Genomic DNA, 21,562 nt, shown 5'->3' with positions numbered 1-21,562 from the left:
AACTAACAGTAGCCGTGGGGGGTTCCAACAGTGCCCTAGACACCTCGTTCACAGCCGGAGAACTAAATAAGCCTAAAGAAAGAAAGGGGAAATCTAAACTGCCCCAGAGCAGACCCCAAAGCAATAGACAGCCCCCAACATGTATTGTCGGTGAAAAGCAGATGAAAACACAAACACAGACAGAAAGACAGGTTGAGCAAACGATGGGGCCCAACTAACTAAATAGGAAAGGACAGAAAAGATGCTAGCTGCAATCCACAAAAAACCCTACCAAAAATGTCCCAACCGTCTGATAGGGAAAAAGGCCCTGAAGTTGCTAGACTTCAAAATCACTATATCAGCACTCAGGTATATTCTGAAAACAGAGCAAAGAGATAAACTGATCAGAGACAAAAATGGAGCTCAGCCCATCCCAACAAAGGCAGGCTGAACACAAAACACTAAGCAAACAGACAAAATCTCATGGAAAAATAAGAGAGCAAAAACTTAGCTTTCAGTAGACAGGACTAACTGGTTGCAAGAGCTCAGAGCAGAAAGGATCACCAGCACCCCTGTAGGGCGTCGGCTGCCTTATATCCACTCAGTGATTCCGGGTGTCCATTCAGGCTCCACCTGTTCAGATGACAGTTTCTTCTCAACCCAATCATTTTCACTACCTCTCTTCACCATCAGAGGGAGTTCATCAGACATCAACGGTGAAGGGGAAAATGAACTCACAACACCGGACCATGCACTCCAGCTAGGAGTGAGCCTTAACTCTGCTCATCCTCCAGCTCCCCTTCTCACATCCACACACTTCCCCTTCCCTTTACAGACTGCCCTAACTTACCTCCTCCCGACCACAGAGAGCAGCTCCTTAGCAGTCAGATTCTGAGGTCTCCCTGCTGGTCTGGAGTGGGAACTGTGTTGTGTGTTGGTTTAACTGCTAGAGAGATCCTTCGTTGCTCCCAAGCATGACATCACACTCCCTAGGAGGAAGGTAATGCCACTGTGGCAACCGTACTCCTGGGGGCGCCACAAGTGCACTGATGCCCAGTCACTGCTAGATGATTCTGCTGGTACATTGACCCAGACCACTACATTCCCCTCGCACTCTACACAACCAGAATCTGACCCTGATGAAAATCAGGTTCTTCTTCCCGTATACTATACCACCTTACACGGTGACAAAGAGGAAGGTGCAGATAAAAGTGCAGGTTCCTTGAGCAGGTGGGGGGCATACTCATGGGCTGCGGCACTGGCACAGGGCCCCTCATAGTATGCAAAAGTGTATCTGTTGGTGGGAGGGATGGCCCACCCGCCGTCAGACACACCGCCGTACTATGAGGGTCCCTGTGTCAGTGCCGTCACCAATGAGTGGGCCCCCCTGCTTGCTCAGGATCACAGCACTTGCAAAGTTGAAATACTTACCTCTCCCTGCTCCACCGCCGTGAAGTCTTCCGCATTTCCTGACAGTGACATTCTGGTCAGAGAGAGCGATGATATCACGTCTGTACGCCCTCTGTCTAGACAGTTCAAGTGCAGTTAGATGGAAGATGGGGACGATGAGGAGTCCAGACTGGTACAAGGATTCCCTAGTGAGGAGACTTATTTAATTGTTTTCAATGTTGGGACAGCAATTTTTGGGGAGAACTATACTATGGAGAATGATATATGAGGCCCACCATACACTGGAGCATTCCAAAGGTGGACATCAGACACTGGAGCAGCATTTACAGGGCCCATTATACACTGGAGCATTAGACATGGGGCCCATTATTTATGGAGCATTATTTGGGCCCATAAGACAGTGGAGCTTCATCCATGGGGACCAACATGTACTGTAGCATTATGTGGAGCTCATCATATACTGTATGGAACATTATAATGGGACCAATGATTCTGTATGGAGAAATATATGGGCCTCATTACTCTGTATAGCGCACTATGCGGTGGCGATAATACTGTAGGGAGTAATATTCTGTCCGTTTTTGGAGCTATTGGAGAATTTAAAATGGATATCAGTCATGAGATGTAAGAAGTGAAGTATTTTTCATTGTACTAGACCACTATTTATCTGCCGTATCAGAGGATCATGAATTGTGGCATGTGTTAAAGGAGCCCAGTGGCACTCTTTGGCCCAGGGCCCACGAAAATCTGGAGCCAGCCCTACCCCCCAACTACTTTAGCCAAATAACCCCCAGTTTTCAATGCCTAATTATTATTATAAAGTAAATTAAGGTTGACAAGCTTAAGCAATAAGAATTGATGTTTTTGGCATTAAAATGGGCACTGTAGGTGTATTTCCTGTCCTCCACTCACTGCCGACCTTGGTTCCCCATTGACTTGCATTGGGTTTCGTGTTTCAGTCGGCCTTCGACTTTTCACGATAATCGGCCTATTGCGTTCGACCCAACTTTTGAGAAAGTCGTGTTTCATGAAACCCGACTGGACCCGAAAAAAGGCAAAGTCGCTCATCTCTAATTCAGACCCCTTAAAATTTTTCATTCTTTGTTTCATTGCAGCCATTTGGTAAATTCAAAAAGGTTCATTTTTTCTCATTAATGTACACTCTGCACCCCATCTTGACTGAAAAAAACAGAAATGTAGAAATTTTTGCAAATTTATTAAAAAAGAAAAACTGAAATGGTCATAAGTATTCAGACCCTTTGCTCAGACACTCATTTAAGTCACATGCTGTCCATTTCCTTATGATCCTCCTTAAGATGTTACTACTCCTTCATTGGAGTCCAGCTGTGTTTAATTAAACTCATAGGACTTGATTTGTAAAGGCACACACCTGTCTATATAAGACCTGACAGCTCACAGTGCATGTCAGACCAAATAAGAATCAAGAGGTCTAAGGAACTGGCCAAGGAGCTGAGAGACAGAATTGTGGCAAGGCACACATCTGGCAAAGGTTACAAAAGAATTTCTGCAGTAGTCAAGGTTTCTAAGAGCACAGTTGCCTCCATAATCCTTAAGTGGAAGAAGTTTGGGGCCACCAAAAGTCTTCCTAGACCTGGCTGTCCAGCCAAACTGAGCAATCGTGGGAGAACAACCTTGGTGAGAGAGATGAAGAAGAACCCCAAGATCAATCTGGCTGAGCTCCACGGATGCAGATTTTAGATGGGAGAAAGTTCCACAAAGCCAACTATCACTGCAGCCTTCCACCAGTCGGGCCTTTATGGCAGAGTGGCCTGATGGAAGCCTCTCCTCTGTGCAAGACATATGAAAGCCCACATAGAGTTTGCTAATAAACATATGAAGGACTCCCAAACTATGAGAAATAAGATTCTCTGGTCTGATGATACAAAGATAGAACTTTTTGGTGATAATTCTAAGTGGTATGTGTGGAGAAAACCAGGCACTGCTCATCACCTGCCCTATATAATCACAACAGTGAAACATGGTGGTGGCAGCATCATGCTATGCGGGTGTTTTTCAGCTGCAGGGACAGGACAACTAGTTGCAAATGAAGGAAATTTGAATGCGGCCAAGTACAGAGATATCCTTGATGAAAACCTTTCAGAGTGCTCTGGACCTTAGACTTGGCCAAAGTTTCACCTTTCAACAAGACAATGACCATAAGCACACAGCTAAAATAACAGAAGAGTGACATCAGAACAACTCTGTGACCATTCTTGACTGGCCAAGCCAGAACCCTGACCTAAAGCCAATTGAGCATCTCTGGAGAGGCCTGAAAATGGCTGTCCACCAACGTTCAGCATCCAACCTGATGGAACTGGAGAGGATCTACAAGGAAGAATGGCAGAGGATCCCCAAATCTACGAGTGAAAAATTTGTTGTATCATTCCCAAGAAGACTCATGGCTGTACTATCCCAAAAGGGTGCTTCTACTCAATACTGACCAAAGGGTTTGAATACTTATGACCATGTGATATTTTAGTTTTTCTTTTTTAATAAATTTGCAAAGATTTCTACATTTCTGCTTTTATTTCAGCCAAGATGGGGTGCAGAGTGTACATTGATGAGGGAAAAAAACTTTTTTGAATTTACCAAATGGCTGCAATGAAACAAGGAGTGAAAAATTTAAAGGAGTCTGAATACTTTCCATACTCACTGTGAGGATCAATGTCCAATTTCTAAAAATATTATCTTACATTAAATACAACTGCTGTTAGACTTTTTTGGTTTTTCGCATGCAAAGTAATACGAAAGGGAAGGAGTTTTTTCAGATACTGTCCGTGGCAATGAGGGGTATTTCTCAGACCTACCACTTTATTGGAAGGATTAGGTTTATGAAAAACGATTTTAAGATCTAGAAGATATTCATTCGTATGTCTAATGGTAGAACAATATGGCAGTATGATGAGCGGAGTAGCGCTGAGCTCAATTTGTTTACTGATGCGACTGGTGATGCTGAGTATGGTGTAGGTTTCCCTCACCGGAAAGCTGGTATAATGCTGCTTTAACCAAGAGTATTTATTTGCATTTGATTTTCCTGTTGCTGTGGTGGCCCAAATTTTATGTGGTAGGATTAACAAGCATATATAATTTTGATTAGATATCATAGGTGTGGTTCTTGTCATCAGTAGTCAATCTTCTTTCTGGTTTTGCAGTCTTCAGCTTAACACTAGAAGTCCCAGAGAGGGGTCATTTAACATTTCTACCTTTGGAACCCAGAGACTGGTTGAATGACCTGAAGGATTTTATCTAACATCCTATAATCACCGTCTTTTGTTCTGTAATTAAGGCCACTACTGTGGCACCACAGGAGGTTGTTGTTTTCCATTGAATTTAGCCTTTTAGTTTCTAGTTAGGCTGGAGTCACACATAGCGACTCACCAGCGATCCTGACAATGATATCAATGTGTCAGGATCGCTGGTGAATCGCTATGTGATCGCTGGTGAGCTGTCAAACAGAGAGCTTCACCAGCGATCAGCACAGCGACGCCCAGCGCCCGGCGTCACTGTGCACGTTAGTAACCAGCGCACTGATGCAGGAAGCTGGTAACTAACGTACACATCGGGTATCCAAGGGACGTGCATCCCTAGATACCCGATGTGTACGTTAGTTACCAGCTCCCTGCATCAGCGCGCTGGTAACTAACGTACACATTGGGTATCTAAGGGACGCACGTTCCTTGGATACCCGATGTATACATTAGTTACCAGCAGATCGCTGGTCTCCTGCCTGTCGAACGCAGCGATGCGTGGTGACCAGCGGGAGACCAGCGACCAAAAAACAGTCCTGGCCTTTCCTGCAGCGATCAGCGATACCGGCAGGGGGGCCGGTCGCTGATCGCTGTCACACACAGCAATCTCGCTGGTGAGATCGCTGTTGTGTCACAAAAATTGTGACTCAGCAGCGATCTCGCTAGCGAGATCGCTATGTGTGACGGGGCATTTAGTTCTATTCAGTTTATTGTATTTGATAATATAAAGACTATACATATTGTATTTAGTTTAGTTTTATTTGAGCAAAAAAGCACTGAAACAATGAATCATTTTTTATATATTTAGAGAATTAGAAATTTTAGAGCAAGGTACAGCTGTGAGTAATGACCAGAAGCATTTGTTTTATGAGTTCATTTTCTCCTTCACCTCTGATGTCTGATGAACTCCCTCTGCTGGTGAAAGGAGGTAGTGAAATTGATCTGGATGGGAAGAACCTATCATCTGAACAGGTGGAGTGTGATTGGACATCTGGAATTTCTGAATGGATATAAGGCAGCCGACGCCCTGTAGGGTTTGCTGGTGATTCTTTCTGCTCTGAGCTCTGGCATCCAGTTTAGTTCCTGTCTACTAAAAGCTAAGTTTTTGCTCTGCTATTTTTCCATGAGATTTTGTCTGTTTACTTAGTGTTTGTGTTCAGCCTGCCCTGGTTGGGACGGGCTGAACTCCATTTTTGTCTCTGATTAGTTGATCTCTTTGCTCTGTCTTCAGAATATATCTGAGTGCTGATATAGTGATTTTGAAGTCTAGTGACTTCAGGGCCTTTTCTATCAGACGTGTTGGACGTTATTTTTGGCAGGGTTTTTTGCGTGATTGCAGCCAGCATCTTTTCTGTCCTTTCCTTTCTAGTTAGTTGGGCCCCATCATTTGCTCAGCCTGTCTTTCTGTCTGTGTTTGTGTTTTCATCTGTTTTTCACCGACAATACATGTTGGGGGCTGTCTATTGCTCTGGGGTCTGCTCTGGGGCAGTTTAGATTTCCCCTTTCTTTCTTTAGGCTTATTTAGCTCTCCGGCTGTGACGAGGGGTCTAGGGCACCGTAGGAACCCCCCACGGCTACTGTTAGTTGTGGTGAATAGGATCAGGGGTCTGCAATCCGATAGCTACCAACCTCTCCGGTTTTCTGGACTTAGCTTGTGTTTTAGTTTTTTCCTCCTCTAGTGACTCATTCATAACACACTTGTGTCTAAGTCAAGAGGACTGAATTGTCACTGTGAAAAATATACAAAAGAACAACTGTTATTTGTCTCCATGCTTTTTATTTTTGATATAAAAATAATAACAAAAATACAAGGAATAAAACAATTCCACACATATTTACAATAGGCTGCAGTGGGGGCTGCATGTGTGTGTGTGAGTGGCATGTCCTTCTTGTGTGACTAGCTTTTCAGCACTCACTGAGCAGTCTGTCTGCACTGTCGGAACATACCTGGCACTGCCTGGGTATGTCCCTGGTACATTTGCCACATGTGTATTTGTAGCAGTCAACACATCTCTCAGTTGTTCAATTGTTCATGCATGGATGGTTGACCTGACACTTCGCCCTTTTGCCCTTTTGTTTCTTGTTAACAAAATAGGTGAAGCAGTCACCGATTTATCCCCCACAGCACAAAAGGCTGCATGCAAATTTGCTAAGGTGTTAGCAACCTTATGCATATCCCCCTCACAACAATGCAGCTGGGGGGTGGGCAGACACACTCAGGAGCAGCTTACATTCTTTTGCTCTTTTACAAGACCTTTGTTGAGGTGGATCAACACAATTAATTTGTTTTGTATTTTGTCTGTCACTTTTAACCCACTTCTTTCACATCTCTTTTAAAAGAAAAACATAACTAAATTCTTTTAGAAACATTTGAAAAATTGAAACAAATTGTATGTTTTGAAAACTATATGTACATTTGGCAAAATGACCTGGATAATGCAGCACAACATCATGGATCAGCAGCAAAAGGTCACATCTCTCCCAAAACACTTCATGTGTGCTTCAAAACAAAATGTGTGGTTTATACAAATTGTCAGTTCCCTCAAAATGCAAAGTCTCTTGACCTGTTTTTCACACAGTGTTTTGAGGATGAATTCAGCTCTACTCCCCCCTGCAGATTCCTCAGACAATGGCCACATTTACAAATGAAAGGATGCTAATTGGAGCCATCAGAGTCATCAGTTCAGACTAAGGGTCATTTGACCCTCTTTCGGGACTTCAGGGGGGAGCTCGAAATTTCTGGGACTTCTAGTGTTAATATTTGGCTTAGAGCAAAGCATGTCTCTGGTGAAGCTAATGTTGTGGCTGATGCTCTCATTCATTTGCAGCTTCTTGTGTTTAGGAAGTTGCACCCAACAATGGTGAAGATGGGAATATATATGCCCATATTTCTTGTGGAGTCTTGCAGTGGAGGACTTGTGAGGCTATATCAAAATTCGGCTTAGAAGACAACATGGAAAAGTTGTGATAATGCATAGTCTGAATGGTTGCTTATTCTAATGGTACTTTGCAAGGCATGAGATTTCTCAACTTGCAAGTTTCATAAAAACTTGTCTAATATTGCTTTTTTCTAAACAGAATATTGTATGTGTGGCACCCCTGCGGTATCAGTCGCCACAGGGTACTGCACTTCATCCAGAGGTGTGGTACTCTGCTCTCAGGTAAGGAAGGGGCACTGCCAGGACTCACACACCAGCACCCAACACTAGTCAACATCTGACCAGGGGGGAGTTAGAGGTTGTGGGTGGAGAAAGTAGAGAAGGGGCAGAGCTTAAGGGTGTGACAGTTGGTGGTAGGATTTAGTGCTGAGGTAAAGAGATTGTTCTGGAAACAATCAGTCAGTCAGAGAGTGGTGTGAGAGGACAGAAGTCAGTCAGGAGGGAGAGAGAAGGAGTTGCTTGTGGAGATTGAAGCTGAGTGCAGCTTGTCTCCAGACTAAAGAGAGTGAGAGAGATGGAGTGAAGATAGAGAACAAAGGAAGGAAAGCTCCAGGAGGAGAGGAAGAAGAGGTCTTAGGGGTACAGATAATGAGTAATCCATCCGTGGGGCCCGCATCCACCGACGTGTCGGTGGGGGAACCAGGTCGCAGGTAGGGGACTGGCCCCAAAACTATTTTAAAAAATAAGGATTCAGCTAGGAAACCGGAGGCGGCAGTATCTTTAAGTGCTGCAGCCGACCCCACACTCATTCACCGAAAAGGCATACATATAGGATCCAGGGGTCAGACAAACGTCGCCCGACAAGATCCGAGTCTGCTGGCTCGGGACACTGTGTGTAAAGACACAGGGCAGGAGAGGTGGTAGCCAGCTCAGTGAGATGGCCAGGAAGGGAACATCAAAGGGAGCCCTTGCAACATACACCCCAAGCTAACTGAGAGCTGTCTGGACCACAAGCCTGGAGGACACAGCATTCCAGCTGCGGACTGTAACAATTGAACTGTGAGTAAAAGTGTGAAGACTACAATCTGCTGTGTCCTCAGAATCATTTACTGCATCATCCACCCTGCACTGCACTACCACCACTACCACCAACTTAAATCATATCACTACAACTGCCCTGGGGCTCAGCTGTGCCTGTGGAGAACTGAACCAACTCTGCTGCATCAACAACGGCCACACCAGACTGTATTTGCAGCGTCGGCTACCACCTTATTTGCCGAGTACCACAGGTGGCGTCACAAATTTTCCCTTAAAAACTATTATTTCCCCTTTCCATCATTTGATTGATCACCTAGGGCCAAGGACCGTGACATCCCCTGAAGTAACAGAACTGGCCCGATACCTAGTACCCCACGGCCCTGAGGGGTGCTGCATACGTAATATAGCAAATCATTTGTTGATGAATGAAATAATTGATATAGTAAAAAAAAAATTAATTTGACAGGAGATATTCATTGTCCAGTTTCCCTTCTCTAGCTAATGAACCTGCGTGAGATGGTCAATATTGGCCACCATTACAGAAGATCGACTCTCCACTCTACTCTCAAGATCACATCTCACCACCTGTGCACTCGACCCGATCCCATCCCACTTCATCCCAAACCTCACCACAGTCTTCATCCCAACCCTAACCCATCTCTTCAACCTATCACTAACAACTGGTGTTTTCCCCTCAAGCTTTAAACATGCCTCCATCACACCTATCCTCAAAAAGCCCTCTCTTGACCCATCCTCTGCATCTAGCTATCGCCCTATATCACTTCTCCCATACGCCTCCAAGCTACTGGAACAACACGTCTACCTTGAACTGTCCTCCCATCTCTCTTCTTGCTCCCTCTTCGACCGCTTACAATCTGGCTTCCGGTCACACCACTCCACTGAAACTGCCCTTACTAAGGTCACCAATGACCTCTTAACTGCCAAGAGCAAGCGACACTACTCTGTCCTCCTCCTCCTGGACCTGTCGGCTGCCTTTGACACAGTGGACCATTCCCTATTATTACAGACCCTCTCATCCCTCGGCATCACAGACTTGGCCCTCTCCTGGATCTCATCATACCTAACAGACCGGACATTCAGCGTCTCCCACTCACACACCACCTCCTCACCTCGCCCCCTATCTGTCGGAGTCCCACAAGGTTCAGTCCTAGGGCCCCTGCTGTTCTCTATTTACACCTTTGGCCTGGGACAGCTCATAGAATCTCATGGCTTTCAATATCATCTTTATGCTGATGACACACAGATCTACATCTCTGGACCAGATATCACCTCCCTACTAACCAGAATCCCTCAATGTCTGTCCACTATTTCATCCTTCTTCTCCACTAGATTTCTGAAACTCAACATGGACAAAACAGAATTCATCATCTTTCCCCCATCTCACGTGACCCCCCCACGAACCTATCAATTACAGTAAATGACTGCCCACTCTCCCCAGTCCCACAAGCTCGCTGCCTCGGAGTAATCCTTGATGCTGATCTCTCCTTCAAACCACATATCCAAACCCTTTCCACTTCCTGCCGACTTCAACTCAAAAATATTTCACGCATCCGTTCATTCCTCACCCAAGAATCTGCAAAAACCCTAGTCCATGCCCTCATCATCTCTCGCCTTGACTACTGCAACCTCATGCTCTGCGGCCTCCCCTCAAACACTCTCGCACCCCTCCAATCTATTCTAAACTCTGCTGCCCGGCTAATCCACCTGTCCCCCCGCTATTCCCCAGCTTCTCCCCTCTGTTAATCCCTTCACTGGCTCCCAATTGCCCAGAGACTCCATTACAAAACCCTAACCATGACATACAAAGCCATCCACAACTTGTCTCCTCCATACATCTGTGACCTCGTCTCCCGGTACTTTCCTGCACGCAACCTCCGATCCTCACAAGATCTCCTTCTCTACTCCCCTCTTATCTCCTCTTCCCACAATCGCATACAAGATTTCTCTCGCGCATCACCCCTACTCTGGAACTCTCTACCACAACATATCAGACTCTCACCTACCATCGAAACCTTCAAAAAGAGCCTGAAGACCCACCTCTTCCGACAAGCCTATAACCTGCAGTAACCACCGATCGACCAAACCGCTGCACGACCAGCTCTACCCTCGCCTACTGTATTATCACCCATCCCTTGAAGATTGTGAGCCCTCGCGGGCAGGGTCCTCTCTCCTCCTGTACCAGTTATGACTTGTATTGTTTAAGATTATTGTACTTGTTTTTATGTATACCCCCCTCACATGTAAAGCGCCATGGAATAAATGGCGCTATAACAATAAATAATAATAATAATAATATAGTTTGTAAGAAATTTCAGTAGGCTACTTGTTTAAGGCTGTTTTTTTAATTACCCTTTTTTCTCGTGTTGTGAGTAGGAGAAATTGTACCACAAGGTAATCACAGTAGACGGTGGTTAAAGATGTGATAGTAGTGACTGAAACGGAAAGGTTTGCTTTAGGAGATCAAAAACAGATGCTTTTGGTTTGGTGACAGGGTTGTCCATAAAGTCTTTGGGAGGTCATTTTTGGCCTTTGAAGATAATTTGCCATTAAACAAACTTGTGGTCGAGGGGTGAGCATTTTTAGTTTGTGATTTAGAGTTTCCACTGAATAGTTTTAAATTTAGGGGGTTTTTATTGCTTGAGCAGAGGTATTGGGCTTGAACACAGTTGAATGTGACTTGCATTTATTCAGAAAAGGGACAGCTGCAAAAGCCTTTAGTTCTGGCTTGTGTGCTCATGATGTCAAAGTATTGGATCATTAATATGAATCTTATATCTTACTTGATGATTTGATTGATCTAGGGGTGGGGTTACATTCAGTTTTTCATATTTATGGTTTTGATTTTTTTCCTTTGTTTCCAATGATACTATTTGAGATGGCTGCACAAAGTAAGGTCATGACAGGTAGTGTTATTGTTATGATTCATGCTGAGGGTAATGATTGTGGGAAGGTTAACGTAGGCGGGCATCTGAACTCATTTGACTGAATTATATCAGGCCTTCAGGATGGACTGGAATGAGCCTTGCTGGTGCCAGGTGGGGATAATCAGAGTTCTGTGTAGAGGGTACATTGCCTCCTCCAAGATAGGTTTTTATCAGTGCACCAGATTTATACAATGGTCCACAAGGCCTGCTCTATAACAAGCAGTTGATTTCATCAGTAATCATATAAAGTAGTATAAATTTATTGAATATTTTTTTTTAAAAGCTTCAATAGATAAAACAATAAATAACACAAGAGGTAAACAAAAGAGAATTTAAATGATCACCATGGGAATATGAAATTTGGGTTTAGCGATTTATCAGTCATAGTGCATGAGTCCAATAAATTGGGATTTCATGCCACATAATTTCATAGATTAGATAAATCAAACACTGATGCCTCACCTGATTCTGGGGGATGATAAGGTGCTTAGACTGAAATCAGGAAATATATTTAGCTTGCACAACTGTTAGCTGGTGCACAAGTGGGTTCCCAAACCGTGCTTGACTAGCAGAATATACTTGGCACACAGGAAATTGCATAAGTTGTATTTTAATATGATCCATGTGTTGTAGTAAAAATTATACATACAAACGTTTCAGTTAATCAGACCGTCCTTAGTGAACTGACTGCAAATAGAAGATAGGTATGTGGTATACAGTAGACACTGTTATCTCGTATCCATGTAAGCTATGTAAGCCTGTGATGAATGGCCTACGGCTGTGTCAAAAAGGAAAATACCTTATCTTACTGTGATGAGTGGGGGAAGTGATGCGGTGTCTACTGCTGGTCATATGGATATGAAATCAGGAAGCATACCTGAGTATTATCTGAGGATAATTAATTATGCCATAATGGCAAGATGAAGAGAATGGTAAAGTGCAGGTGCACAGATATCAAATGAAATAACACTTACCCAGAGTAATATGCAAGTGTATAAACCAAATTCCCAAGGGATAGCCCTGGATGCACATTTCGTGCTAGGTTTTTCAACAGGGATCTGACCAGCTGATGTCCTGTCTGCCCTTTTATACACTGAGCTACAAGTGCTCTCTTATAGCGCACACAGTGACACCCGCAGCCAGCGGCTTTCAGAAGACAGCTTACTCACCTCCCTGTGCGCCCTGCATCTCGTTGGTTCTGGTTTCCAGCAACTCTTCCTGAGCCGAGCGATCACGTGGCCCCGCTCATTAAGGTAATGAATATGCACGCGTCTCCGCTCCCTTAGGCTTGGAGACGCGTGCATATTCATTACCTCAATGAACGGGGCCACATGATCGCTCAGCACAGGAAGAGCTGCTGGAAGCCAGAACAAAAGAGATGCAGGGCACGCAGAACAGCGACAGGGGGAACCATGCATACCAGAACAGCGACAGGGGGAACCATGCATACCAGGACAGCGACGGGGAGCCATGCAAACCAGGACAGCGACAGGGGAGCCATACATACAAAGACAGTGACAGGGGAGCCATACATACAAGGACAGCAACAGGGGGAGCCATGCAAACCAGGACAATGACAGGGGAGCCATACATACAAGGACAGCGACAGGGGAGCCATACATACAAGGATACTTGAGACAATAATCTTACCCAGTTTTTTTGTGGCAAAATTAGGTGCCTCGTCTTTTACTCGGGTCAGCTTATACTTGAGTATATGTGGTAATATAAGAATAATTGTAAATACTAATAAAGTGAACATGTGCAATTAATTACAAATCAAACACTATGCTAAGAAAAAAACATCAATTGTCAGAATAAAATAACCATAATCAGTAAAGGTGAAATAAAGTGCTGTCCTGTATTGGCACATGGATATTGATCAGAAGGACGATGATGTCATATGGCGTAATTGCAGTTGCTCAAGTGAATAGAGTTAGACATTTTCAATTGTTTGACTAGAAAAGATTGACAAGACATACAAATAATAAAATAAGAACAACAGAGATATCAGGAAAAATGTTTAGAACCTACATAACATTATTGAAATGTAGATTTGCAAAACAAACATTCTCTGAAATGACATGGAGTCGGAGCTCATGTCACATAAACCTGCTATGAAAGAGATGCATACGACTAGGACCATTTGTTCAGTGCACGATTACTGTAAATACTACTGAGAGGAGACCAAGTACCACAATTACGTCATAAGATGAAAAAGTTGCAATGATTTACAAATACTGTTGGAATCTCAGTATTCCAAAATAGGATTGCCTGTGTAGTCTGATTTTGCCATAGATACTTATTGGCAGCCTGTGCTTTTGTTATGGGGCACAAATAGCCTGACACAGAGGGAAGATTATAGGGTTCTCAGATGCTATTATCACTGCAAGTGTAATTGTTTTACCATACCATTTATTTGCATTAAGCTTTATAATTAAAAATGATCATTTGCAAGTGTCAGTAAGGTCGTTTGGTAATTATCATTAAAACAACATGGAGCAATGCTCTTGAACTCTAAGAAAAAAAAAATGAGCACTTCATTATTATTAGTGTTTGCCCTCACTCATCAGCAGGGACTTACAGATATCTAAATAACTCTTCTCTGTCTTTCTTTTTAGAGATTTAGCATGTGTTTTTAAACTGGCATCCTAAACATGCCTATTGAAATAGTAGAATCAATTTGCCAGGTTCAAGACTTGGAGTAAATTAGATTGATTCTCATTAAGAAAATCAATAGAGAAGATAATTCTAAAGATTTGCTCATCTTGGTTGGACAAATTATTTTCTGTGCTAAAAGAACTCACATAATCTATATCTGTAAAAGGGTTACAGCATCTATTCCACTTAGGCTGGTTTGTTGTTTTCACACATTTAAAGGGAATCTGTCAAAGCCTGGGATGCTTTAAATCCATTACTATGGGCATACAGGTAATAGAATGGTTAAAGTAGCCTTACTTGTATGCCTCATAACTGTGGTCTAGTTGCTGAGAAATTAAGTTTCAATCTTTTATGTTAATGATTTCTTCAACGCTCCGGGGTTTAGGTACCTGGAAGAAATCTCACAGTAGCAGTTATTCGCTGGAGCCTGCGCAGAAGAAGGATGAAGAAACTGCCCATAGAAAAGAGGATTAGGTTCGGATAATAGCATGAGTGCAGGGTACAGGTGAGGGATTACGGCACTGTAACTGCACATCACAGGGCAGTGTGATGTGCAGGGAAGGGGGTGGTATGATAATGAAGACCTGACATTGTGATTCTACGGGTCATTATAAGCTTTTAGATACCAAAGCTGTGTAGGGTCCTTTAAATTTAAGTGGTGAAAAAAAATCCAAAGTTTTTTAAAAAAAAGGTCTCCATTTTTCGAGACCCGTAACGTCTCCATGTTTTGTGATCTGGGGCTGACATGTGCTTATCGCCGATTGGGTTCACAATTTTTAGAATTAGTATTGTATAAATAGGACCCTTTTTTATCTAAATAAATCCAATCTTCTGTTATGTTTTTATTTTTATGTCAATTAACAACTTCTAAATTGGACTAAATTCCCTTTTTGAAGGGCATTTCCAGTTCCTTTATTTGACTAGGGAGTCTGGTCTGAAGTTGATAATTCTGGGGTCTGTCATTATTTTGTTGACTGGAATTTAGGCTATGTGCACACGTTGCAGATTCTGCTGCAGATCCGCAGCGGATTTGGCCCTGCGGGTCCGCAGCAGATTCTGCTGCATTGTACAGTAGTATTAAAGTCAATGTAATTTGAAAAACGCAGTGCACATGCTATGGAAAAGTCAACGCGGAAATGCAGCATGTCAATTTTTTGTGCGGATCTGCAGCGTTTCTGCACCCATTGACTTGAATTGATCTGCAGCAAAACCGCAGGTCTCAAAAAGATCTGCGGTTTTGCTGCAGATGAAACGCTGCAGATCAGGAGGGGGAAAGAGTGTGGGCGGAGTGTGGGCAGTGACTGTGTGCGTGTATGGTGTGTGGGCGGTGACTGGGCTTCTCTGTGTGTGCGGGATATGTGTGTGTGCGGGGGTCTGCGGGGCTGTCTGCGGGGTTACCAGGGCTGTGCGGGGCTCATCGAGCTGTCCGGGGGTCCGGCTGGGCCTATGCGGGGGGGTTACCGGGACTATGTGGGGGCGACTGCACAGGAGGGCGACATGAAGCAAGCAGGAGGGCGGCATCGCATGAAGATGGGAGGTGTGCCGGACCAGGACCAGCGACACCCCTCAATCCAGACCGCCCCACAGGTAAATATAATAAAAGTTATTTTTCTTATCTTCCAGGTCATGTTGGGGGTTGATATAAGCATTATAGAATGCTTTATATCAGCCCTGAAAGGTGATGGTTGTAACTTATATTGGCCAAAACAGATGGCATGTTGCCTTTAAAATTACAGGTACTCTTTAAGATTATGCAGAATTTGCACACAGAAGCAGATGCTTTAAAACATAAGTTTGGGGAAGCAGTTTAATATAGTAGTAAAGTGTTCACCACCTTCAATCAAGTCTTCAATCCATAAGGAGAAACTGGTGATGGATTAAATTATAGAAATGCCTGAATTTACACCTGGAATTGAAAAGCCTCTCAAAATGTCATTAGTAACACAGTGTACAAAGAAAAGCGCTGTTTTAAAAAGAATTAGTAGAGAAATAACAATTCTCTAAAACTAACTGGTTTTTACCATTATATAAAAAATGTAAAGCATGCATCTAAGGCCAGAGTCACACTACTGTATAACGAGTGCCTTGCTATAAAACATGACATTGCACTCGAGCCAGTGTTATACTATAGGGTAGCTCACATCTGCGATTATTTTCTCATGTAGAATCAGCTAGAGAGAATAATTGCAGCATGCATATTTGCACCCATACAAGTTTATGGGAGCGAGTGAAACATTGGATTGTACTCAGATATCATCCCAGTGCAGTCCGATATACACCAATCAGGCATGAAGGAGATGGAGAAATTACTTTTTTCATCTCCTCCGCACCTGTATTCCGATTCTCTAATGCCAGAGCATCAGAGTACAGTGCACTTACACTCGGCTCATGTTCGCAGCAAAGCTGGAGAAGAGTGTCATTAGCATATCGCATCCGTTGCCATACGCTGGTGTGATTCCACTAATGATTTTGTTATCACTTTGGCTAGGATAGTGGTGCTGTATGATGAGTGATGGGAACAGGAGAAGGTGTTTGATGAGGGGAGAGATGTGAAGAGATTACAGGTGCGGCATGCTTATATTTCTCTTAACTTTATGTGTGTTGATTCCGACACATGTACCTGGCCATTTAAAAAGCAGTCATCTTGTTTTATTGGCGTCATTTGCTCAGTGTCACAGTGCTGCAAGACAGTTCCTGCTACTGCTGCTGCTTCTGAAAGTAAATTTGTCAGCTAGCTAGATAGGATCCTGTTATGCAAGAAATCGATCTTCCAGCATCTAACTAGATTGTGCAAAAACTCTAATCCTGTCAGAGACACCGCACTGCACTTGCTCATAGAGCCAGTGCGCGTGTCCTGAGTACAGAAGCAGTGGTAAAAGATACCTGTGGAGCAGGGCAGCAGAGGTGAACATGCGTGCTTCAGGCTAATAGTGTCAGGGTCCAGTCAGCGCTGGAAGGTAAAGAGGCATAGGACCTGCGGACACTGAAACTGAATTATGTGCACGGGACCTATGGTCATGTGACTGCAAGGGGGAGGGGCTTAGCGTCCTGTATTCAGATAGGACAGGACACCATACAACAACTCAGAGTCAGGCAAAACCACGGTCACAGCAGTACGGGCAAACGAGGTACAGGAGGGACAAACAGACGGGTAGTCAGACAGAGCCAAAGGTCATACACAAGAGGGCGACGTGGTACCAAGGGGACAAGCAGAGAGAAGTCGGGTCAAAAGCAGAGAGTCATACACGAGAGGTAGCGCAGTACAAGAGGGTCAGGCAGAACTCGTAACAGGGACAGAACCAGATCACAACCGAACAAGCAAGCAAGATATCAGGCACAATGCACACGTATACAAGAGGTCACTTAACTCAGCCGAGGGCAGGAGTATAACTGACACCGGACCCAGGTCCAGTGAACACTAAATAGCCTCCTGCTGCCAGAGAGAGGCAGCACAATTAACCCATAGTCTAACCAGGACGGGTCAAAGCGAAATCCCGTCCTGGATCATGACAGTAGCCTCCTCTCAATGGGGGGCCACCGGACCCCCAGGTCTCTCAGGGTACTTGGCGTGAAAGGCTCGGATCAACCGATCCGCATGAACTGATCGAGCAGGAACCCACGAGCGTTCCTCAGGACCGTAGCCCTTCCAATGTATCAGATACTGAAGGGCGCGACGGACCAACCTGGAGTCGACAATTCGTTCCACCTCGTACTCAGCCTGCCCATCTACCAGAACCGGTGTCGGGGAAGATGATGATCCCTCCCCACTGGACCTCACAGGTTTCAAAAGGGCCTTATGGAAAACATTAGGGATCCTTAGAGATGGCGGAAGACACAACCGAAAAGCCACCGGGTTAACTGCTTCGATAATTACATAGGGACCTATAAACTTGGGTCCAAGCTTCGCAGAGGGGACCTTGAGCCTTATATTTTTGGTGGATAACCATACCTTATCTCCGACCTGAAACACTGGACCCACGGATCGTTTTTTTTGTCCGCAAAAAATTTAAATTTGTCCTGGGCCTTCGTAATGTTATTCTGGACCTCCCGCCATACCTCCCCCAACCGCTGGATCGTCTCGTCCGCCACAGGACACACAGAATTCAAGCGGGAAAATTCTCCAAAATGAGGATGAAACCCATAATTGCAAAAAAAAGGAGATGTACCCGTAGACTGGTTAGTGCGGTTGTTAAAAGCAAACTCAGCCAATGGTAACACAGAACACCAATCATCCTGTCGGGCTGAGGTCAAACAACGCAGAATTTGCTCCAGAGACTGATTGGTCCGCTCAGTCTGCCCATTAGTCTCTGGATGGTAGGCGGATGAAAAGGACAGACCAATACCCAACCTCCTACAAATTGCACTCCCCTATCAGACACCACATTCAGGGGTACCCCATGCAACCGCACCACATGCTCCACAAACAATCTGGACAATGTTTCCGCATTAGGTAGAGCTGCCAAAGGTACAAAATGTGCCTGCTTACTAAACCTGTCCACTACGACCCAGACCACGGTATTACCCTTGGAAGGGGGAAGGTTGGTGATGAAATCCATGGACAGATGAGTCCATGGTCTCTCAGGAATTGGCAGTGGTACCAATTCCCCGGCCGGCCGGTTATGGGGAGTTTTCGCACGGGCACAAACCTCACACGCAGACACATACTCCCCAACATCAGAGGCTAAAGAAGACCACCAGAATATTCTAGCAATGGCCTTCCGGGTCGCTGAGATCCCTGGATGTCCACCCAGAACTGAGTCATGGAACTCCTGGAGGACCTTGAGACGAAACTGAGCTGGCACAAAAAGTTTATCCACCGGCTTAGCTGGAGGTGCAAGAGCCTGGGCTTCTCGAATCTCCCGTTCCAACACATTAGAAACCTCTGCCACCACCCCAGGCTGAAGAATGGAGGATGGAGGTTCCAGGGGGGACACCGGATCAAGACTGCGTGACAACGCATCCGCTCTGATATTCTTGGATCCTGGTCGAAAAGTGATCGAGAAGTTGAATCGGGAAAAAAAAAGTGACCATCTAGCCTGTCTGGGAGTCAACCTTTTAGCTGACTCAATGTAAGCTAGGTTTTTGTGATTACCGTTATAGGATGAACAGCCCCCTCCAAAAAATGGCTCCATTCTGCAAAAGCCAATTTTACGGCCAGAAGTTCCCGATTCCCCACATCATAGTTTTTCTCCGCAGGGGAGAACTTCTTTGAGAAAAAGGCGCAAGGTCTTAAATTGGTCAAAGTGGCGGGTCCCTGGGACAATACCGCCCCCACCCCCACCTCTGAGGCGTCTACCTCAACAATAAATGGTTCAGAGGGGTCCGGTTAGATAAGAACCGGGGCCGACATGAAACATTTTTTCAAAAACTGAAATGCCGCTACCGCTGCGGTTGACCAATTCTTGATATCGGCCCCCTTTTGAGTCATGTCTGTGAGGGGTTTAACCACCTGTGAGAACCCCCTTATAAATTTCCGATAATAATTAGCGAACCCTAGGAAACGTTGCAGACCCTTCAAATCACACGGTTGAACCCACTCGAGAATGGCCTGCACCTTATTAGGATCCATGCGATACCCTTCAGCAGACACGATGAACCCCAGAAAGGATAGTTCCTGAACAAAAAATAAACATTTTTCAAGTTTAGCAAACAGACAGTTCTCCCTGAGCCTTTGGAGAACTGCCCGAACATGACCAATGTGAGTCTGTTTATCAGGCGAGTAGATTAAAATGTCATCCAAATACACCACCATAAAACGTCCAATCAAATCAGAGAACACATGATTTATGAAATTTTGGAAGACCGCTGGAGCGTTGGTCAGGCCGAAGGGCATGACCAAATTTTCAAACAACCCTTCAGTAGTGAGAAAAGCGGTCTTCCATTCATCTCCGTCCCGGACTCGGATAAGGTTATACGCTCCCCGTAGGTCTAATTTCGAAAACCACTTAGCTCCGGACAACTGATTGTATAAATCAGGAATAAGTGGAAGGGGATAAGTATTCCTCACAGTTATTTTATTTAACTCACGAAAATCGAGGCATGGGCGCAAACCACCGTCTTTTTTTTTTTACAAAAAAGAACCCTGCCGCCACAGGAGAAACAGAAGGACGAATATGTCCCTTACGGAGGCTCTCAGAAATATATTCCTTCATCGCAGCCCGTTCCGGACCCGAGAGGTTATACAGGCGGGCTTTGGGCAATTTAGCACCTGGAACCAGGTCAATGGCACAATCAAATGGGCGGTGTGGTGGTAAAACCTCAGCCTCTTTTTCGGAGAAAACGTCAGTATAATCTATCAGGCACTCCGGAATGCCTTCTAGACCCACGGACGACACAGACACAGAAACAAGACATTTCTCAGAGCAATAGGGACCCCATTTAACAATATCCCGAGATTCCCAATTAATCATAGGATTATGCAGCTGTAACCAGAGGAACCCCAACACCAGTCCCGCAGGCAGGTTGTTCATTACAAAACATGAAATACGTTCCTGGTGTAAGGAACTCACTTTAAGGAGAAACTCTTCAGTACAAAACACAATGTCATTCTTAACCAGTGGTGTTTTGTCAATAGCAACAAGGTGAATCGGAGTCTCCAACCTAACTGTCCCTAACTTACACCTGGCCACCAAGTCAGAGTCAATAAAGTTCAATGATGAACCGCAATCCACGAAGGCAGTTGTGGATGTGGAGACACCCCCACAACAAAGTTCCACTTGAAATGACATTTTAGAAAATGCAGAAAAGGGTACCTGAGAGCCTGGGTGACCTCCACGATAATCACCCGGGCTCAGTCGCTTGTTGGTTAGCGGCTGGGAGGGGCAATACTTTTTCCCATGTCCAGACTCGCCACTGTGAACACAGCATTTTCTCACGTGCCGTTGTCCCCTTTCTTCCTCCTTAAGGTCGATGGTTCCCATCTCCGTGATTTTCAATGAAGAACTGGCTCCCCTTCCTTGGGAGAATAATGATGTCTCGGTTTGTATCACTCCCCTTGCCCGTAACCTGCGATCCATTTGGACGGCCTGTGTCATAGCTTCCTCCAGGGCATCAGGTGGGGGGTGGAGAGCCAAGGTGTCTTTCAGATGCTCAGACAGGCCTCTACGGAACAACCCCCGGAGAGCGGCGTCGTTCCAGCAGACCTCAGCAGCCCAGCGTCTGAACTCTGAGCAAAACCACTCGGCTGAGTGTTTCCCCTGGCAAACATTCATCAGCCTGTCCTCAGCCATATGCACCCGATCAGGCTCATCATAAATATGCCCCAGGGCCTCAAAAAATGCATCCACAGTCATACGCTCAGGGGCCGTGGTAGGAAGGGAGAAAGCCCAAGCTTGGGGGGCTCCCCTTAACAGAGACATAATGACCCCCACTCTCTGACTTTCAT

The sequence above is a fragment of the Dendrobates tinctorius genome, unplaced genomic scaffold, assembly GCF_039654945.1.
Source record: "Dendrobates tinctorius isolate UK_male_01 unplaced genomic scaffold, ASM3965494v1 ptg000163l, whole genome shotgun sequence".
NCBI lineage: Eukaryota > Metazoa > Chordata > Amphibia > Anura > Dendrobatidae > Dendrobates > Dendrobates tinctorius.
Note: the sequence above shows the minus strand (reverse complement) of the source record.